This window comes from Pteronotus mesoamericanus, unplaced genomic scaffold (assembly GCF_021234165.1).
Source record: "Pteronotus mesoamericanus isolate MK-2021 breed Mesoamerican mustached bat unplaced genomic scaffold, CSHL_Meso_final contig_105, whole genome shotgun sequence".
In the NCBI taxonomy this organism is placed as follows: Eukaryota; Metazoa; Chordata; class Mammalia; order Chiroptera; family Mormoopidae; genus Pteronotus; species Pteronotus mesoamericanus.
In genome coordinates this window covers 16,696,972-16,716,562 of record NW_026555006.1, presented here as the reverse complement: position 1 = coordinate 16,716,562, position 19,591 = coordinate 16,696,972, and the positions used below count along the sequence as shown (strand labels likewise).

Genomic DNA, 19,591 nt, shown 5'->3' with positions numbered 1-19,591 from the left:
AGCCTCTCACCTGAGGAGCCCTTCTCACGTCTTTCTTCTTCCCCTTCCCAGTCCAAGGTGTGGAGGAGTACGCTCTTCCACACCGGGGGTCTGACCGCATCAAAACAGAACTGGCCATGCCTTGTTTTTCTGACCCAGGCCCTTTGCTGTATCCTCCCTGTATTTGCTGCCTGACTCTGTGCAGCAGACATAACCTGAATATTTCTGCGATGACTTCCTCTCAGTGGCTAACAGAAACGGTGCCATCAAAAGGAGTGAAGTATTAGAGAGCTAAGCATACAGCAAAGTCTCAGTTACCCACTGAAGTTGTCAGAGGGAACTGGTAGTTCTCATACCAGTGATAAATGTTGCTTAATTTTACTCCTTTTTTCTTTCTTTTTTTTTTTTAAGTTTCCTGAGGTGAATAAAAATGAGGAGTATTGAGCCTGGCTAATGTTAGCTGAGCTTCCTGGCCAAGAGGGGAGGTGGGGGCAGGTAGGGGCAGGTACCTTTGCAGTAGGATTTATTGGTGGGCCGTTGGCTCTTACCATGTTGAAGTCCCTCTGCGTCTAGCTCGGAGACTATTGTACTCATTAGCCCTTTGCCAGGAAAGGAGTGCTCTTGAAGAGCTGTGCTCCCTTTTATCGGAGGAACTGTATGCAGCAGCTGCCTGAGTCACCGGCACTGTAGGGAAAGCTCAAGTATTGCCATCATCTCATCCGCAGTCCCTGGTAGTTTCCTTTTCTGTAGTTCTAACATGGCTCAATTTTTCACTTTCCTTCAGTAAAGATTTACCAACCACTCTCTGCCTGTCAAATACAGCCATAGAGCAATATCTTACTGTGGCTGTGTTTATTGGAAACTGCATTGTGTTGTTTTTCTTTGCCTTCTAAACATTCTTAACTGTCTCAACAGTAAGAATGTAAGCCATTGCAACGAGTGAGGCACTGGAGGATCCCTAGTTACCGAAGATATATGAAAATATGTTTAATACTCTGTGGGTAAGCGGACTGATTTTTTTAGGAAGATTTTCCATATTAAAAGTTAAAAGAAATCTGGTTAATTCTCAGTTAACAACAAGAAAAATTAAATTCAGTCTTTCAGCTAATTACCATTTTCTGTGAGCATTAAGTAAGTGGTTACCTTCAGCTCGACAGCTAGTGATCACCAGGCCCTCACTAAGGCTAGTCTTTGTGCTTTGCAAACATTCTTCACTATGAATTGTTGCAAATGATATAGGCTCCCCGGGAAAGACCCCAGGTTATTCCAGAGGGTCCCGTAGCTCAGAGGGTCCAGGTTAGCTTCTGGGGGGTTAGATCACATTTAACTTTGAACTAGTTCCAGTATGAAAACCTGGGGCATAAAGGCTATTGTCTGCTGCATGCACCTCACAGACTGAGTGTGCGACCAACCATCTTGGACTGTATATCACTGAGGGGATTCCTGAGAGAAGGGACTTTCAATGGTAAAACCCGAAAGCCCCAGTCACACCAATACGAGTTGGTTTCCTTAGTCAGAAGTAGTATCAGTGACCAGAAAGGAATATCAATAAATATTTCTTCTAAAACCCACAACTTAACTGTAAAATGGAGATAATCCCATCTTCCTACGGGGTTGTGATAAGGCCTGCTCACGGTTCCTGTCTGTGGGGTTGGTTAGCTGGCTCTTGGCTTTTCTTTGTAACTGAGAGTCCAGCATTGTCTCTTAGGGACAGTTTGTCTTTTTGCCCCCCAGAGTCCTGTCACCTCAAATGGGCCTTGGCTGTTCCCTCTGGATGAGTCAGTGCTAGCTCTTTCTGATGTAAGGATGCTAGATCCCCCAGGTCGTTTCCATTGGCCCCTTGGTTCTCACTGCAGTTACCCACTTTGGGTTTGCCCCTTAGGTAGTAAGGCCTCTCTTTGATCCGAAACTCCCTTACTGCAGTGTGCTAAGCTATTTGCAGCCGCCAGCGAGTGCAGGTACCAGCCTCTTCTTGGCTGTTTGCACAGGCTGTTCTCCTTTGCTCACACCTGCCTCCTTTCATCTTCTGGCTCACCCTGGTCATTCTTCACACTTTAGCTTCAATACCACTTCCTTCTGGAAGCCTTCCACGATCATCCCAGACTGGCGTAGGTGCCTCTTCTGAGTGTTCGCAGAGCTCTTTTTACATATGCCATCAAATTATGTGCCACGGGAGCTGTAATTGCCCGACCAGTTGTCTGCATGGCTTATTGTAGGTTCCTTGAGGAGAGGGGCTCTATTCTGCTCTCCGTTGTACTCCCAGCACCTTCCACATTGCCAGGGAAGTGGTAGGTAGAGAGAGGCTTATCAGGAGCAGGATGGCGGAAGAGCCACCGAGGAACAAAGCATCCTCGCCTACAATTGCTGTGGTCCTGGCAGCCCCTGTCCTTCCTGTTCTCCTTGGGAAACTGAAGCCACTGTGGAACTTTCTCAAAAGAACCACATCCTCTCCATCCAGGAACCACAAACTCATTTAGTTGGGTCTTCATTTGCCCCGTAAGTCACTGAGCATGTGAGAAAGTGCACTCATAGTAACCAACCCAAACTGCCAAGGGTTACATAAATACCAGTAGGACCTGAGAATATTGTGTAGGTTGGGGACATACAATTCTGTGTGTATTTGTAGATACATGGAATAAAAATATTTCTGCTCTGTCAGGTTTCAATAAAAAGTGAAATCTTCCCCTCAGTTTTAAAAATCTGACGACTCGCGGTCTGTCCTGTATTAAATTGTGAATGTTGGACACTGCATTTCATAATTTGATCCACATTATTTTTCTTTCTCCTTACTGAACATTAATTGTTTCCTGTGAATTTTCCTGATATTAGGAAACAGATGTTCCATATTTTTAACTGAGTTTTTCCCAAATGCTGAACCAGGGCTTTTGTGCTTAAGTGGTTATGTGTGCAGAGTAAATTTTTGAGGAATGAGCTATATCAGAATTTGCAAAGAAGAGCATAACAGATATATCTACAGAATTATACAGATTTGTCCAAGGCTGGAAACATTTTTGGACCTTCTGTTTAATGTAGTTTAGTATTGTTTAACTAATGTAGACTTCTGGCCTAAGGATGCATTAGACCTGTCTCATGATCGTTTTCTTGCCAAAATAAGGCATGGTGTAACAAAAAGCACACAGTTAATGCAACTTATACTTTAATGCTCTGATTTTTAACCAAACTGTACTTTTTTTATAATTTTACTGTTGCCTCTTAACTATCTAAAATTCTTCCCCTGTCTGTGCATAAAACACTGAATGAGTGTCACTTCTGCGCAGAGCAGGGTGCCAGGATTTTTGGGAGAGACAAACACACATAAGATATGGACCCTTGGTACATTATCAACCAGTAGAAGAGGTGAAACATACTCTGAAGTACTTGTGATAAAATGTATAAGGTATAAAGGTTGTAGAAATGGAAGGAGTGGGCGTGGTTTCCTTGAGCCCAAGAGTGAGTGAATACTGGGGGAGGAAGAGGTATTTGTACTAGGTTGTTTTTTTTGTTAAAAAAAGCAACACTTCATTTTGGCCTAAGTTATTTAAATTATTTTAACTGCTTTATAAAAACTATTTAAAGATGGTCCATTATGTCAACGATTGTTTTGGTGGTTTTGCTAAAATAATACTCGCATTTCTTCAGCACCTTCAGTGCAGCAAGCACAGTTCTCAGATGCTTTGTATAAAAGCTTTATTTTTTAATAGAAAAATGATGTGGAAATAATGCTCTGGATAATAATGCATTTTGCACAGAATACATCTCTTTATTTTACCTTGCAAGCTGCCTTTCAGAAGGAGTCCTTTGGTTGAAGAAAGAAAGACTGAGATCAGAGGTCACCAATTTCAGGATTCGGGAACTCTGTCTAAGTCACCTGTCCTGTCTGGGTCTCAGTTTTTGTCACTTGGCAGCAGGAATTGTCAAGCTCCCCGGCTCACTCATAAGGTGGCTGTAAAAATCAAAATGGGTGTAAATGGACATTAAAAAGCAATCGAAAGCCAAAAGTTTGCCAAGAAACAATATCCTAGCTGGTGAGGTTTATATAAAATACGGCTGTTGCAATATTATTGTTGTTAAAATGTTGTGTAAATGAAAAAGTTGTTATCTTAAAATTATAAAAACACACATATTTTTGTAGCAAGTGCATACCATGCACTATAAGGAACTCATTCAAATTCAAAAAATTATCAAGATCCTACTACATAAATAAGCAAAGAATATAAACTTATTTTTCAAGGTGACAAATCATCAAAAAGCAGGAAAAAAAAATCTCTCCTCACTAATTATCTTAGAAGTGCAAACTGAAACAGTATTAGGAATACCATTTTGTAGATATAATGTCAAAGTTTCAGAAATTCTCCATTATTTTTAGTGGTATTATTGTTTGTTAATAAAAAGACCCTTTAAAAGCAAAAAACTAATTCTACTGTAGGAATTTAGGGATGCTAGGGAAATAAAGGGATGAAAAATGCTAAAGCATGAAGCTATAATCTTGTAATAAAAACTGGCTATAACTTAAATATTCAGCACTAAGGTAGTCATTTAATAAATTAAGATTGCTCAACATGAAGGACTGTTATTAGGTCCTTTAGGTAGTCATTATGAATATGCATAAAAACACAAAAACATTTAAATTTAAAGTAAAATGGAAGAAGAAAATAATAGCCATCATTTGTGGAGTTTTTCCTAGTGGCACTGTGTCTATTTTCTCCCTTGTGCAAAAGGTATTTTACACTTTAGAAACTGAGGCTTAAACCTTGCAGCTCATTAACTGAGGAGCCAACATTCAAACCCTGATCTGTCCAGCTCCAATGCCTTCACTAAATTTACTACCAACAGCATATAAACGATGGCCATAGTCATGTAAAAACATATGTCAGTGGAGGGTAACAGGCAAAAATAGATAGTAACACAAGTATGGTGGGAATATGAGTCAATTCCAGAGAAACTTGCTGTCCAGTTAAAACTATCATTGAAAAAACAAAAAAAACAACAACAACAACAAAAAAAACCTGCCATTGCCCTTTCAAAAGAAAAAAAATGTGCATGTAATATTTCCATTTATTGTTTACTCTTTGTGTTTTCTCTTAGATGTTGGCAAAAATAGAAATATATATATTTTTTTAATTTCTCACTGTTTCCGGTATAATCAAGTTTACACCCCTCCATCCCCACCCCAAACCTATCTACAAATTAGTTGAGGACATATTACCACCAGCTCCACAATTAAAAAAAGAAGTTTACGTCTCTGGAAGCTCTTGGAGGATTGAGGACAGTGACCAGGCGGAAGAGCTTCTCCCTGCAAACAGCCCAGACCAGCTCTTCCGGACAGGAGCCAATCTCAAGGCAGAGATAAGGGGGTGGCACTGTTTGGTTAAAGTAGGCCACTTCACCCACTCAGGGTGTGTCCTTCCCTGGGACAGAAGCCCTTGCACTGTGCGGGGAAATGTCACCATTTGGGTTCCTACTGTCTTTTACCTTTAGGCTTGATTTATGATTCTTGAGCGCATACATATAGCATTGCTGTATAAAGTCAGTATCGCTGCCAACACCTAATAGGAGACAAATTTCTGTGACGGACTCAAGGCACAGGGTATATTTCTTTCAAATTAGCCTCGCCTTTGCAGAACATGTACCCTTTATGCCTACAATAGGGTCTTTTTTATGCTTCAAAGGCCCTTTTATATCTCTTTTGCCATTTGAGATAACATCATGTCAGAATTTGCAAGTGAAAACATAATAGACCTGACTAGAGAACAGTGGAGATATCTCCAGAGCTGGAAACATTCTCCAACATACTTCTCAATATAGTCCATTCAGGATCACTTTCTGTTTTGTACTTGGGGATATTGAGGCACATCTTAGTTAAGTGATTTGCTGCAAGTCACCAGTAATGAAGACAGCTGAAAGCCAGGCCTATAAATCCAGTGTTGACTCCGCTCTCTCACAGTGCCTATGTTATGCTATTTTCTAGAGGATTAAAATGAGACTAGAAGCCAATATGTTCAGACAGATCGGAATCCAATCACCACTCGGAGCTAAAGATTGCCCGGGGCTACACAGGAGTCCCCCTGTCTATGGTTTTACTCTCTGTGCTTTGTTACCTGCAGTCCACTTCAGTCTGAAAATATTAAATGGAGAATCCGAGAAATAAACAATTCATAAGTTTTAAATTGCACTCTGTTCTGAATAATGTGGTGAAATCTTGCACTGCCCCGCTCTGTCCCACTTGGGACATGAATCACCCCTTTGTCCAGCATATCTATGTTGTATACTCCCATTCCGCTGGTTACTGAGCAGCCCTCTCAGGTATCAGATCAATGGTCTCAATATTGCAGTGCTTCAAGTAACTCTTAAGTATTTTTACTTAATAATGTCTCACTGACCTCACTTCATATCATCACATAGATATTTTATCTCACATCATAAGAAGGAGGGCTGAGGATAGTACAATAAGCTATTTGAGAGACGGGGGCCACATTCACATTACTTTTATTATAAGATGTTATAATTGTTCTATTTTATTATTAGCCATTGTTGATAATTTCTTACTGTGCCAAATTTATAAATTAAACTTTGTCGTGTGTGTGTGTGTGTGTGTGTGTGTGTATGGAAAAAAACACAGTATGTATAGGGTTCAGTACTATGCACAATTTCAAGCATCTACTGGAAGTGTTGGGATGTATCCCCTGCATATAAAGGGGGGGGACTACTGTAGTTTTATATTTTATAATTGCAATAAAATTTATAGTAATGAAAGGAGTCTAGCAACTTATTTATGTTCTAGACAAGTCCTGCCTAATAGACTTTTTTATGGGGATAGAAATATTCTATACTCATGCTATCCAGTAGAGTAGCCCTTCTGTGTCTACTTGATCATTTGAAATGTGACTCATGCAACTGGGGGAATGAGTTTTTAATTACATTTAATTTAAATTGAAATTCTCATGTGTGCTCGTGGTAACTGTACTGGACAGCACGGTTCAACACTTTTCAGTATTTTCTTGACATTCCTACTTGGATGTCTGAAAGTTAACAAAGTTAAATCAGAATTCTTTATTCTCTTTCCTCTCCCAACCTGTTTCTCCCACAGCAAAGTCATCACTGGCCTAGTTGCTCAATCCAAAACCTAGGTGTTGCCCCCTTCCTCTCCCTCATCTTCCACATCTACTTATCAGCAGGTCCTGATTGTTTCACCTCCAGAACCTATGCTGACTCCATCCACTTTTCTCCGTCCCTGCTGGTGAACCAAGTATCATCATATCTCACGTGAGCAATTGAATGGCCTCAAAATTGGTCGCCATTGATTCATTCATCCACCGTTGCCTCTTCCAGACTCCTCCATACAGCTACCAAAGAGACACTGTTAAACACTTCAGTAGGTCCTGTCACTCCCTGCTTCTATGGGAACATTTGTAGACGTATCACTGTTTGAAGTTCTCTTACTTCTTTGTGTACTTATTTCCTATCTCCCATTACAACAGGAGGTCCCCTCTATCAGGAACCTTGTTTACCTCCTTCACTACTGCCCCTCTAACAGCTACAACTCTGCCCAGCCCACAATTTGCACTCAGTAAACCTCTCTCAGTAACAATTAATTTAAAGTTTATTGTGGAAGGAGATGAGATAGCCAGAGTCAAAATATGATTTATAACTTGGTTGCTAATAGCTGAGGTGATGCTGACATCCATATGCATGGGAAATTGATGGTTTCTTTTGCACTCTGGATGCAGTAGGAAGGGTGGACATTATGGATAATTGCATTTATATGTTGGTGGGTGGGCTGGTCCACAGCCCTGATGTAATCTCTGATGTGAGCTAGAAAGAGCTCTTTTTCTCCCCAGAGCTCTGTGTATGTCCCAGATCTTGAAACTTTTGTCTTTCCCACTGTTAGAGAAAGAAGAGAGTATCCTCCTACAAGGTCACATTCTATGTTCATCCAAGGGGAGTTTAGATAGTAATGGAAAGAAACATATTACGGAACTGCAGTGTAGTGAATGGCAAAGTCATGTCTGGACAGCAGAAGGAGATTTTTCAATATGAGATTGTGTTTTGTTTTGTTTTTAAAGCATTTGGAATATGCTCAGAGTTATTTGAAACCAACAAAACCTTAGAAAACAGGGTCTGTAGACTTTTTTTTAATTTTTGCTCTTTTTTAAAGGAATGTATCTTTCTAGCATTCCTTTATAATAGCCAGCAAGGCTTTCAGAAGGCATGTTATTACTTAGATCCATTGATCCATGTACAAAGTTAAATGAAGCTGATGTACTAGCTGGAGATATGATCAAGTTGGCCAAGCTCTGAGTTGTGTTTGCTTCCTCTAGTAGTGAACAGGTACTGGCTGGATTTAGAAGATGAAGTTAAAGCTTGCTTTGTGAAATTGCATATTCAGAGACTCTTTATCCCAGTGGGTTTCATCAGGCACAAGTTTATAGCCCTGTCCCCATCCTTTCAGTATTGTTCCAGCATTTTCCTATATGTGCCTTTACTGGGCATCTACTATGTACTGAGCACCTTGCTGGGTCTCTGAAAGGCAAAGGTGAGTTAGACATAGTCTCAACTTTCAGAGATTCTGGAAACAAGTGGGCAGAGAGTGGTAAACAAAGTGGTAAACAAAAAACCGAAACAGAAACCACTTGCAGTAACAGAGGGAAATACAGTGAAAATGAGAGTAGAAGGCAGTGGGAGGTAGGTATGGTGTGGCCGTTAAGAGTGCAGGCTCTGGGACCAGATTGCCTAGGTTCATAATCGGGCTCTGTAATTTATAAGTTGTGTGACCTTAGGCTGCTAATATCTGTACCTCAGTTTGCTCACCTGTTAAATGGGGTAATAAAAGAACTTCCCTCATATGCTTATTAAGTGGACTAAAAAGGCACACAAAGTACTGGGAACTCTACCATAGCTCCATAAAAATCAGCCTTTGTTATCAGTAGCATTAGTAGTAGTAGTAGTACATAATTATCAATTGAATTGAATGAATACTACTATTACTTCAGAGAAGTTGTCCCTAAACCAGCCAAGGGAGTTCACAAAGGCTTCCCAGAGGAGGTGACTTTTGAACTGAGATCTGAAGACAGGCTAATTATTTTAGGGAAAGGACATGTTTGATAGAAAGAATAGAATCTGCAGAGGCGTAGAGGAGTGAGAGAGTGTGGGGCTCTTAGGGGCCTGTGAACAGGTCTGTGGGGGTAAAGGACAAGATGCCTAGAAGAGAGCGCCCAGGCAGGGAGGCAGGCCTGAGATCACTGGGGCTTTGACGACTGGGATAAGCAACTTGCACTTGATCCTAAAACCTAGAGGAAGCCCTGAAGAACCTTGAGCAAGTTCAAGGTTCCTCACTGGCCTCAGCCTGGGGCCTCTTGATCACTGTCACTGACCAGCCTCCTTCCCCAGCATTTGGATAGGAGGTTCGCATGTGTGGATCTGATTTCTATCATTTTATGTGCTTTCTTGATTCCTTTCTACCTGATTGTTCCTCTTACTACTACTTCCTACCCCGCAAAGATGGCTAGAGAGATGGCTCTCTCACAGACCCCTTTGAGAATCAGATGAAAGTAACAGATCCTTCTCTCAGAAATATCTTGAATTCAATGTGTTGCAGAGACCCCACATTTACTTCCCCCTGCACCCCACCTTGGGCACCCAAGCAGGCACCCACTGCCATCTTTTGACGTTAGGCCTGCTTATGGTTTTTGTGCTCTTACCCCACATTGTTTTGAAGTTAACTTGCTAGCGCATCTGCTCTTCCATCTGCATTAAAGCAACCTCGGATCACTCGGAGGTTGTTATTAAAACGGAAAGCAATTCTCTTGAGCCGTACAAATTTAATTGAGAGTGTAGTGACTAAGGACCTCGGCTCAGGGGGCAGGCTATGTGGGTTAGAATCCCAGCTCTGTCACTGTCTCACATATATAGTAAGTTACTTAACCTCTGTGTGCCTCAGTTTCCTTGTTACAAAATGGGAATGATAGAATATGCTTACCTCGTGAAGCTACTGTGAGGATTAGTTGAGGTAACATAGGAACATGCTGAGAATAGTTCCTGGCACACAGTAAGTGCTATATAAGTATTTGCTATTATTACATTAGTATTTATACTAAAATGATATCATGAATGGAGTAATGATGGGTTACTGGGAGCAGGAAAATAGATGAATAAAATCTCCATATGCATTTGACTCACTTTGAAACCTTGCCAAAGTGAAGGTCTGGAATAGAGTCTTCAGGCCTGTACTGTCTGGTGCGGTTGGTTGCCCCTGGCCATTGTGACTACTGACAGCTTGAAATGTGACTAGCCTAAGTTGAGATGTACCAGGTCTTGAAGATTTAGTATGGGAAAAAAAGTAAAATGTCTCATTAATAATTTTTATATTGGTTATGAAGAAATGATATTTTGACTAAATTAGGTTAAATTAAATGTATTATTAAAATTAATTTTGTTTATTTTGCTTGTTTAATGTGGCTACTAGAAAATAGAAAGTTATATGTGTGGGTTGCGTTATGTTTCTCTTGAACAGCACTGCGTTGGGCTCACCATTATCAATAAAACAAAAATCTGTGGTTGTGATAGGTGGCCACTATAGAAGAGCCTTGTACACAGCTCCAGTTGCCATTCAAGTTACACTCAACCCTGGGCCAGCCATTTTTTAATTGATCCCACATAAAGGGAGCCATGACATGGTCCTAGCAGGAGGGGATGGAGGGGCCAAGGCAAGTTCAAGGAATAGGGAGGCTTCTGCTGACTTGGAGGGGTTTAGATGAAAACACTACCATTTATAGTTATCCTGGGCTCAGCCTTTCAGCACTCCCTGAAGTTGATGAGAGAATGCTCTCTATTCAGGAAGTTGAAATATGTAGGCGAAAAACTCTCCCTATTCCATCAGGAGCCAGAAAAAGCTTTGCTAATCTTTAACTAAAAGAATAACACTTAACATTATGTCAGTCACTTGGGATCAAAAGCACACCCTTTCCAAATGTGGTTTACTTATGAAATGTTTTGTTCAATTCTATTTCAGATTCATTCCCCCACTTGAAACCTGAAAACGGTCGGCCACACAGAGTCTTACTGGTAAGTTCTCTTTCATTTTTAAAACAAAGTGAGTCTTTGACATTATTTTTGAAATGATATTCACACTTCTAAGTTAGATGCATCTCTACCAGTACTTATGATTCTATGTCTATTTATTCACACTTTTCCCCCTCTCTGAAATGATTTAAGATGTTTCCATCTCTTAAAAAAAAATAAGAGATCAATCCATGTTCTTTTGCTAAGAACATGGACAGGGAATAGATCTGTAATCATATGCCAAATACTGTTAAAATAAAAAGGTTTAGTGGGGTTTTTGTTTTGGGTTGGGGTTTTTTTTGTTGTTTGTTTGTTTTTTTTTTGTACTGAAACTATTTCCAGGTCTCTGTTGATGGTCTGCTTGTTTCAAGCAGTATCCATAACAGAGTGTCATTTCAGCCAAGGTATGCAGACAGTCCCCTGCAGTGTGTTGTAATTAAAATTGGCTCATAGCTATAACATATTAGCTTTCTTAGTGCTCTATTTTTTTCTCTCATCTCTCCTTGAACCTGAATGTGATTGTTGTGAGGTAATAGTTCTGCAGGGGTAGAAAACTGCTTTTAGAGCTAGGAAAGTAATATACTTTTTAACTGAAAAAGCTTCTTAGGCTTTTGCGTGACATCACTCCCTCACATGGTGGTGATACTGTTATTTACAGTGTGTAGCAGATAGCTGTTGCTGCATAACAAACCATTCCCAAATTTATGGCCAGAAATTTAAGCTTCAATTTACTGACTCAAAGGTTGTTTCTTCATCCCATAATTCTGTGGGTTGGTGATTTGGGCTGGACTCAGCCCTGTGATTCTTCTAGTTCAGATGGGACTATTTTATGTAGCTCCTGCTGTAGCTCCAGGCCCAGATGAGCTAGGCTTTGTTTCTGGAAGTCCGCTGCCTCTTGGCTGGAGAGAGGACAGTGACTAAGACATGTGTCTCAGCCTCCTGCAGGCTACCCTGAGCTTGTTTACATGGAGGTTGGCAGGGTCCTGAGAGAGAACGGAAGCTCCGTGAGGTCAGTTCTCAGAACTGTCATGTCACAACATTGCTTCCATCATATTCTGTTGGCTAAAGCAAGTTATGTGACTAGCCTAGATTCAGGAGGTTACAGATATCGATTCTACCTCTTGGTGGAGGAGCTGCAGAATTACATTACAGGGAGCATCGAGGACAGAGAGGAAAGGGGTTGTAGCCATTTTTATGTCTACCATGCAGTGTTTAAAGGTCATATGGAAACAGGTGTGAGTGAATGAAAGCTCGTGGAGGGTGAGAGGTCTCAGATCACTCTCCCATCTCATAGCCCATCCTTTTATCCCATTTTGATTGTCAGGCCCCAGAATCCTGGTTTTACTTTTCACCATGCGCCAGCCAAATCAGTTCAGTAGGTTCCTTAAGTGGTCCTTCCAGTACCACTCTCTAACCCTGTGGGTCCGGCTATGGGTCAATAAGGAGAAGAGGGTGGGAACTGTACAGCCCAAAAAGCAAGAGCTGTGTCTGGAGGCCATATGTGGAGGGAATCTTCCAGAGTCTGGACACTCTTGTGAATAAAGGATATGAGATATTTGAGGAAACATGGCCTAAAAAGATGAATAAAGAAAAAGGCTGCTACAGGTCCTAAGAAGGGGATTAGCCAGGAAAACCAGGACCAAACAATGGCCTTAAGTCCCAAAAAGGGAGAGGCAGAGAAGTAGGTAAATTCTGTATGGCTGACACTGTATTAGTGGTTTTCAATAATTCCAAGTCAAAGGATAAAAGGGAAAAAAATGAAACATTAGAAGGAAAGCGGAAACGCTAGGATCCAGTCAGTTTGCAGGTGACAACTGGACACTGTGATTTCCATTGAAGCACAATTTCTCTCCGTAAAATTGCCCTCATTTTACCAAACAGACTGCATTAAGTCCAGCTTCAATTTGGTCTGATTACTTGCATGAATACAACAAGAATAGTAACTGATCATATTAGACTCTTTCAAATCTGCTTTGCTGAATTTTACAAGGAACCTTCAGACTGAGCTTTAGTCAGCCTCCCAGCGCCCAGAAACCAAGGCACACGGTTGCCATCTGGCTTTGCCTGAAATACCTGTTAGCTTGAGTGGATTTCTTGAGGTCCCCCAAATGTCTAGCGTTTCCTTCCTTGCCATCTTTCATGAAAGCAACCTTCATTCCTTACCTGGAAAAACTGCCAGGAACCACGTGACCAAGGAAAGTACCAGGCCATTGTTTCGAAGGGGCTCTTACTGGCAGCTTTGAAAGTCAATTCCTTAAGTCTTTCTAGTCGCATCGAGAGTCCAGGCATGACTCCTTAGATCATGACATTCCAGACAAAAATTTGATTAATAAGACCATATTTGGAAACTACTGCTATTATAAAGAGAACAGATTCTTACTGGGTTTATGCAAATGAAAATAATACTTGTTAAGAGTTGCTGAATTCTGGAGGGATTAGGTAACGAGAAAAAAAAATTAATGTTTCAGTATTCCTTATGAGGGTATAATTTACAAATTGTTCTAGGAGAAAAGTTTCCTTATATCCAGAAAACAAAAAGATTTAAAATTAACAATATTTTTAACAAAGTCATAAGAATAACAGTTATCTTTAGTTCATTATGTTCCATATAAACAGTTTGTTTGTCTTGATTATTTGCCAGTATTTCCATGAATTCAGTTATTCTAAGGGTTCTGTAAATTGTTATTTACTTCGAAGATATGACCTACATAGATTCCTATAATTTAGAGTAAGTCAGAGTCCTTTACATGAACCTGTTCAAAGATACATTTGCAAGTCATTAGAGTAAAACAGTGACTGTTTATAAATGACCAAATTTAAAATGTTACGCCTGTAGATTCTATTAAAATGCAGTTGATAAAGAACTTTGCTTCTTTGTAAAATATAATATTTCAAGATAAACATTTCTTTATAAGTAATATTACTATGAAATGACATAAAAGAACAATATAAAGCCCATATTTTTAGATTTAACACATAATTTTAATATGTATATATAAAGACCTAACAGTATGCAAGGTTTTAAAACACTGTAAAGGATTTATCAGAAGTGTGCATTGAGCATTGGAAACAATCGATAAATTCCCAATGTGTGGGTTACAAATACCCAGAGTACGACTGCTTGACATCCTCACAGGGAACCACCACAGTTGGCTTGTCCACGGTCATTGACAGGACACCTGTTACCCCTGAGAATTTCCTGTTTGAATTTGATTTTGAATCTTAGCAAGTTCCTCCCTGGGGCAGGTTGACATTTCTAGAAAATATATTTTGATAACACTATATATATACAAATAAAATAGTTATTATTCTGTTTGACAAAGCTTCCCATGTAATTTTGAGTATATTAAATAGACATAATTAGTTCAAAAACTTTTCTATGGAGAGAGAATAAATCCTTGAGGTATTCCACGGGCCTATTGGAATAACTCAAAGTCATTTCTCAGTTTTTAAAATTTAAACTTTGGGAGGGTTGTCAAATATACTTATTCAAAAAACTAAAACATAAACTTTTTGTATAATAACCTGAAAAGACATTAATCAGACTTAAACCAGTTTTAATATCAAATACTTTGTCCAGAACATAGGATCCTGCTTAATTTATGTAAGTACTTAAGTTTTTAGGCCAATAAAATATTACACCCTCATTATGCCATCCGGAGGCAGAAAACACATCACATGTAACACACAGACAAATATATGTTGTGTAAAGACCACACACATGAAGACTGAACACATAAAGACCATACACATAATTTGAGTTCCTAAATTTTTAGAGAAAGTATAAGATTTCTCTTACTTGCTTTTTACAACTTTTTAAGAAGACTGGAAGGGCAATGGAAGGTCCTAAATGCCAAGCAAAAGGCCTGTTGAAATTCTCAATAAAAGGACTTTAAGAACTGTTAATAAGTGGTGAAAGTAAAGTCTCCTTGGCTCCAGGGAGTCTAGCAGCAAGGAAGCGCGTGGGCGGGGCTGCTTTGGCCCCTGGAAGGTCAGACACCTGGTAACAGAAGATTTATGCTCCAGATGGAGGACAAGAAGTTATACTTCACACCAGCAGAGAAACAGAGAGATAGATGTGTTTACCCTCTGCCTGAGCGTGGCCTTAGCAATGGTGAGAGCATCAGCCAGGTGCCCTGGGAAGGGATTTAACCCACTCAGACAGGGGACTCAATAGAAAGCCCACTTGAGAGGCACACGAGCAGAGAGAGAGAAAGCATGTGTGAGAGAGAGAGCCTGTTTGACCCGTGGATGTTTACCTCATGCCCTGAGGATGGCCTTACTAATGACCAGGGTACCAATTTTAATACCAAGTATCTTCACATATAATATCAAAACTTTCACAACAAGATGCCCTGGGAATGGATTTACCCCGCTCAGAGAGGGGACTCAACTCCACGTCTGCCTGTGGATGTGTTTACCCTGTGCCCTGAGGGTGGACTTAAACCGATGACCAGAGCACGAAACAAAAGGGAAGGGATGGGTCCCTTTGGAAGTCAGGGGTGATCGGTTCCTGACTCACTGGACCCTGTATGCCAGGTGTCACCTGGCGACAGTCATGTAGGGTGACTCCGTGTTCAGGGGGCAGCCTTACCTTCTTTCTCAGCATTGACAAAATGCATCACGAGGATGGATTTATCTCACAGCTGACAGGTGGGTTTCCCCACACCGACGGGGCAAGAGAGAGTATAATGGAAACAACTCCACGTACCGCCAGAGTCATCCAAGAATGTCACCAGAGAGAAATTATGTGGAGGAAGGGGTCCTGGAGCCTGAGCTTGCTTTCCTCACGAATTTCAAACCTTCACAATCCTTTCTGCAACTTTCACAAACTTTCTTATCCCTTTAGACATAACCATTTTAAAGTAGCTCACCTTCAATCCCTGTCCTTCAAAATTGCATCTCCATGCCTTATGCCTTCTATTATTAAAACCATACAATTTTTTTCCAGCTTAATTTGAAATTAACTTTTAGAAACCTTAATTTCTCATAATGACCAAAAAGTTAGCAACCGGCATTCCCTAGATTGACTTATGAACACATCTCATGGCCGTTAGAAACAAGAATAGGTTAGAAATAGGTTCCTCTATTGGCAAACACACTCTCACTTTCAAGAAACACACCTCCAGTAAAGCACAAGACATTTATCTACAGCTCCAAATTCACTCTACAGCCTATTTGTAATAAAAAGCAAAAAGCAGGTCTAGCAATCTATGTTTCAGTATTTCATGTTATTTCAAAATACCTAAACATTTTGTAACTTTTATCAGAATTTACTAATTTAGAAAGGAATAGCTGCTCAGATATAGCTGAAGTTTTCCCTCTTTTGATAAGAATTATCTCCCCAAAATTTGTATTTTAAGAGATGGCCCAGACAAGTTGTTGAAAAAGATCAGGGGCTTGTATTTCAAAAAGGTAGGGAAAGAAAAGCAAGCCTCTCCTAGGACTTTGGTTTCATCAGTTGAAGGGGCAGAAAAGCGGCTTGAGTTTAAAATGCTACTTTTTTCTCTGCATTGAGAGGCAGGCCCAATTTTTCCCAGGATTTAGCAGCTCCCAGGTCTCCAGGAGTTGAAACATAGAGTAGTTTACAGTCTGTGTAGGGGTATGAGATTTTCTGCCCCTTTGTGCCCTTGTTTTTACTTAACGTGGGCACTTTGGAGCCAAACCTAATTCCAAGGGAGTTGAATGCAGAACTTGGGTTAGGCACGTAAGAAATTACCTGCTGGGTAATACTGATTAAAAGAAGGTGGCCTTAAGGGAGTAGAGTGCAGCTGGGCCAGAAAACAAATACAGCAATTACTCTGTAGCAAGATAGACACAAGCGAGGGAGGGAATGGGATGGTAGAGTGAGGTAAATTTGAATGAAGAGGCATAGTTAGGAGAAAGGCCTGGAATCCCGCCTGAAGGTTAAAATCTTGTCTCCTCTCAAGAACTAAACCTAAGGGGGGGATCGAGACAGTGACAGTAAAAGTCGAGTTGGAGGATTGTATTATAGTTAAGAGATCCATCCATGGGCCAGACATCCTGGCCACCCAGATTATATTGAGGCCATGCTGTGTTGCAATAGAAAATGAAGCGCTTGGGCTGGAGGTCAGTAAGTCCCAGAGCCTTCAAGCTATATCCCAGTGGGAAGTCCTTTGGCAGGGTGGATTGAGTATTGCCCATTTTAAAAGGGAAGGACCTCTCAGGGACGAGAACAAACTCAAATGGCATTCCCAACTCAAGGGACCTAGAGGTCTGTGGCCAGAGCTGAGCGTCCCTGAGCCTACAGGCAGACTGAACACGAGGATCTCCCCCAGATCCAGGTGTCCCTGAGCCCTGAACGCAGACGACACCAGCAGGGAGATGGGTGGAGGAGTCCCTCCCAGCCAAAACCCTGTGAAAATGATAGAGCCAGCACTGGGGTTTGCATCAACGACAATGAGATGAGGGGATAGCTATCACTTTCCAAGATTCAGAGAGATTTACCAATCACTGGCTGTGACAGTGAGTGAGGAGGAGGCTGCCCACAGAGTCCGGAAAGACAGAGAAGGATTAGAATCCTCTCTCCACACCTCACAGAGACACAGTTAAGGGGTTAGGCCAGGTCAAGCTTCCACTGCCCACTGCTCCCCTAGTTGCAAGTCTCAGGAAGCCAGAGAAAAGGAAGAAAGAGAGAATGTCCCAAGACAACCCACCAAAATGTTAGGGTGGTCAGTGATGCGGGATGTGAAAGAATTCACAAAGAGAAGAAACTGTAAAGTTTTTATTTATTCTCTAAGAAAGGAGAAGAGGGGCACAGTGTGGAGAGATACACCAGCACTGAGGGAGGGTGGCTTTGAGCTTTTGTTGGATTGTAATTGGATTAAAAAAGGTGTTTGGCGGGGGCGGTGATTTGCTGTTGTTGTGGCCCCTGGACTGTTGGGGCGTTGTAACAGGAGGCTGCAGTTTGGCCCAGTGTTCTCTTCTGCCTGTGGCTGTAGGGAGTGGTTAGTTCTGTTACTGCTTTCCAGTAATTTCCAGTCCTGGGGACATAAGCTCAGAAGAGTGAAATGGCAGTCCTGTTTAACAAGGCCATAGGCCTGCTCAGCAGCAAATGGTGCCACGATAGCAAAAGGCGCTGACTTTATCCATTCAAGGACTACCCACAGTGAATGATGGAACACTGAGTTGCAGTCCAAGAAAAGCCCTTCCAGTCCAGCTTTGCATTTTTCTGCTGCCTTGTTTAATCCAAGGATAAAGTGCAATGGTTTCAGCTGGAACAACACATACATATATTCATCCCCACCCCCTCCCATAATGGACTTCCCAGATTGTCATGGCTCTTGATGCTGAGCCTGGGCATTTGGCTGTGGATTAGATTTGGCACATGAGCTGAAATCTGCTTACCATCCCTGCTCTAAAAGAATAATAAACAACTTTCTGAAAGTACTCTCTGACTATTATTTCTCCCCACTCCCAAATCATTCTGTGCCCTAACTCAGCCTGTGGAGTGGCTTTTTTAGACACAATTTACACTGACCCTGTCCCCTGTGACCTTTGAGGCCCTGTTTCCTTTTTCCAGATTTCTCTCTCCTTCCATCCTGAGCCCCATGGGTCTCGGACACTTATGATATGAGAGTGTTCAGTACTTTTCGGGAGAACCAGGGCAGTTTGAGAAGCTCGTGGGACGAAGTGCTATAGCGGACTCCAAGTATTTGTTTGGTGGTAGCAAACTAACCTGGGCTACTCTTGTCCACTTCTGGTACTTTTCTTCCAGTCGGTTGCAACAGGTACTGTCTGGTTGGTGGCAGCGTTGGTAAGATGAACTGTCAGGGGCAGAGGGTGGTATGTTAAGCCTAGATTTTTTACAAAAATGTCATAGAATGAAAACATTTTAATTCAATAAGGATCATTGTCAGATAGGAGCCTAGAATTCCCCAAGGACTATCCAAGAATGGAAACTTCCTTCTGTGCTTTATTTTTGTTTAGGTCAGACTTACTAGTTAGAATTGTTTTGTTTGCAAGTAACAGAAATCCAGCTTAAACTAATTTCTTGACTTGCATGACTATGTCCCTGCTGGTATGACCTATAGGGATAGCTGTGTTTAGCGGTTCAAAGGATACCACGCCATTATGTTCCACTCATTTCATCTTTTAGCTCTTCTTAGCTCTGTCAGCTTCATTCACATGCAACTTCTTTCCCAACATGGTGCCATAGGTAGCCACCAATATTACATTTCTGTCCTCCTCACTGCTGTGGATCTTAAAGAAAAGAGCGTGCCTCTTTTGCTCTTGTTCTAACAGCAATACCAAGGAGGATTCTTAATTGACTCTGTTCAGATTTCTCACCTGAATCAACTTAGCAGAAGTGGGTAACAGTCAATAAGCAGTACCTGGTTGGCCATGCCGTGTTCATGTGTCCCTTGAGAGAAGGTGAATACTACAAGAGTCACATGGAATGGGGTTCCCTATTTAAAAAGAAGGAATTTTGTTGCCAGAAGAAGGAAGGAAGGGAAGATAAAATTTCTAGGTACCAAAGTCCACTGATTTGGAAATTCTTAATTTGGGGTCCACCAAACTTGAAAGGTTTAAA

General features: G+C 41.1%; 1 protein-coding gene across 2 annotated transcripts in view; it reads left to right on the top strand.

Moving 5' to 3' along the window:
- Window positions 1-19,591, top strand: part of GNG12 (G protein subunit gamma 12) — a 119,465-nt gene that overhangs the window by 35,880 nt on the left and 63,994 nt on the right. For both annotated transcript variants that reach the window (XM_054574506.1, XM_054574513.1), the window contains exon 2: window positions 10,988-11,040. The gene's annotated coding sequence lies outside the window, so the exon portion shown is untranslated. The remainder of the gene's footprint in view (window positions 1-10,987; window positions 11,041-19,591) is intronic.